The sequence below is a fragment of the Caenorhabditis briggsae genome, assembly GCF_000004555.2.
Source record: "Caenorhabditis briggsae complete genome, chrX, whole genome shotgun sequence".
Classification (NCBI taxonomy): Eukaryota; Metazoa; Nematoda; class Chromadorea; order Rhabditida; family Rhabditidae; genus Caenorhabditis; species Caenorhabditis briggsae.
This window is the reverse complement of record NC_013491.2, coordinates 9,527,894-9,530,386: the sequence shown is the minus strand read 5'-3', so window position 1 is coordinate 9,530,386 and position 2,493 is coordinate 9,527,894.

Genomic DNA, 2,493 nt, shown 5'->3' with positions numbered 1-2,493 from the left:
CCCCGATAAGGTATGAATTTTTGAAAAAAAAAAAAGAGATTTTTTCGAAAATTTCTGAAACTGGTCAATTTTCAGACACCTACGAAAGTATCTGAAGTTTGTTGGGTTCAACTGATATTTTCAGAACTTGCTAAACATAATGAGAGCTTTACTTTCGTAGTTGACAACTTTTTTTTAGATTCAATCCCCCCGGTGAGATATTATCGTTTTACGAGAAAGTGAACCTTGAGACGCAGACGGATATACAACAATTTCTCTGCGTCTCCATCGTTTGCGTGTTGTTTCGTGTCTGCCGCTTCGATATCCCTACCGTATCTAGACTGCAAAAAATAATCTCTAAGTGCCATTTTTTCAAAAATCAATAATATGAGTTTTTGAAAAAAAGAGATTTTTTCAAAAAATTCTAAAATTTGTCAATTTTCAGACACCTACAAATGTAGCTGACCTAGATATCAAATTTACGTTACCTAGAAAAAATTTGCCATCTAATTAATTCGGTATACACTGCATTTGGTTATTGTTAGAAATTCAGAAATTCAGAAATTCAGAAATTCAGAAACTTTGAAAATTCAGATATTCAGAATTTTTGAAAATACAAAAGTTCGGATAATCGGAATTTCAGAAGTATATGACCTTTAAAAATGCAGAAATTCAGAAATTCAGAAATTCAGAAATTCAGAAATTCAGAAATTCAGAAATTCAGAAATTCAGAAATTCAGAAATTCAGAAATTCAGAAATTCAGAAATTCAGAAATTCAGAAATTCAGAAATTCAGAAATTCAGAAATTCAGAAATTCAGAAATTCAGAAATTCAGAAATTCTTAATTTCAGAAGTTCAGAAACTCAGAAACTCAGAAATTTCGAAAATTTGAATAACAAGACACACTGAGCCAAGACCTCGAATCATATTCGAAAAATAGGCGGAGCACTGAATCATCTAATAGTTATAGAACACTGTGCTTGACATTTGTCCTGGACAGCAAAATTCACAGTCTCCGAAAGAGGGCTAACACTAGAATTTTTTGTGTGTGGGTGATGTTTTAGTTTAACAAAAATGGAATGAATCGAACGAACAAACGATTGATAATGGTTGAAACCAGTGTTGCAAGAATTGAGCAACGGGGAAGCTTGATAGCTTTTTTTCGTTTTTAAAGATAAGATGGACATGGGAAAAAAGATGTTTTAGAAAAATTTGGGAAGCTCTGGAGTATAAAATTTGAGTACAACACAAAAAAGATAAGCAACTCGAAATTAAGAAAAAATTTGTCATCTAATTTGTACCCTATACACTAATTTTGGTTACTGTAGCTCAATCCCCGACAAAAAAACTTTTGGTGACCTAGATATCAAATTTTCGTGGCCTGGAAAATATTTGTTATTCAATTTGTACCCTATATGCTAATTTTGGTCATTGTAGCTCAATCCCGAAAAAAAATGTTGATGACCTAGATATCGAATTTTCGTGACCTACATTCAAATTGTCTTTAGTCAGGGACCCCAATAACAAAGTTTCATGACCGTACCCCTATAACTGAGAATCTAGGTCAACAGCGGTTTTGACCTAATTTCCATTCGATTCTCGAGGCAACATTATGTGATCCCTGAAGGTTACAGCCCTCATACGTGGACAAGAAAAAAGTTACAGAATAAATAAAATAAATAAATAACCTTGCCCTTCATACGTTTTATACGTGACAGGGTCAATTTGTGAGCAAAACTTCTCAGAGAATTCATTCTCACAGTTTTCTTCTCTACCGAGCGGTCGGATCTCCTCAGCTCTCCTTCTTCTCTTCAAGGGTGAGTTTCATGCAATTGTGGGGGGAGGAAAATAGTTAACTAAGAGTTCTAGGTGGGAGTTTTAATAGTGAAATAGGTAGCGTAGATATGATACTAATTTTTAAATAAGAAATTGGGGTCAAATAAAATCTAGGTCATCAGCGAAATGAATAGAATCCCATTCCATGCTTAAACGTTAAGCTCAATTATCTCGGTTTCTAAAATCGATATCAAAAATTTGTCAACTGTTAAATTGTTAATCATAATAACACCAACATTTTATTAATTGTCAAATTTTATATATCTTTTCTAGGAACCGAGATAATTAAGTTTGAAGTATAAGTAAAAAAACAAAATTCCAACCTATTTGTGCACTTTGAGCTCAATTATCTCGGTTTCTAAAAGAGATATCAAAAATTTGTCAACTGATAAATTGTTAATCATAATAACATCAACATTTTATTAATTGTCAAATTTTATATATCTTTTTTAGGAACCGAGATAATTAAGCTTGAAATATAAGTAAAAAAACAAAATTCCAACCTATTTGTGCACTTTGAGCTCAATTATCTCGGTTTCTAAAAGAGATATCAAAAATTTGTCAACTGATAAATTGTTAATCATAATAACATCAACATTTTATTAATTGTCAAATTTTATATATCTTTTTTAGGAACCGAGATAATTAAGCTTGAAATATAAGTAAAAAAACAAAAT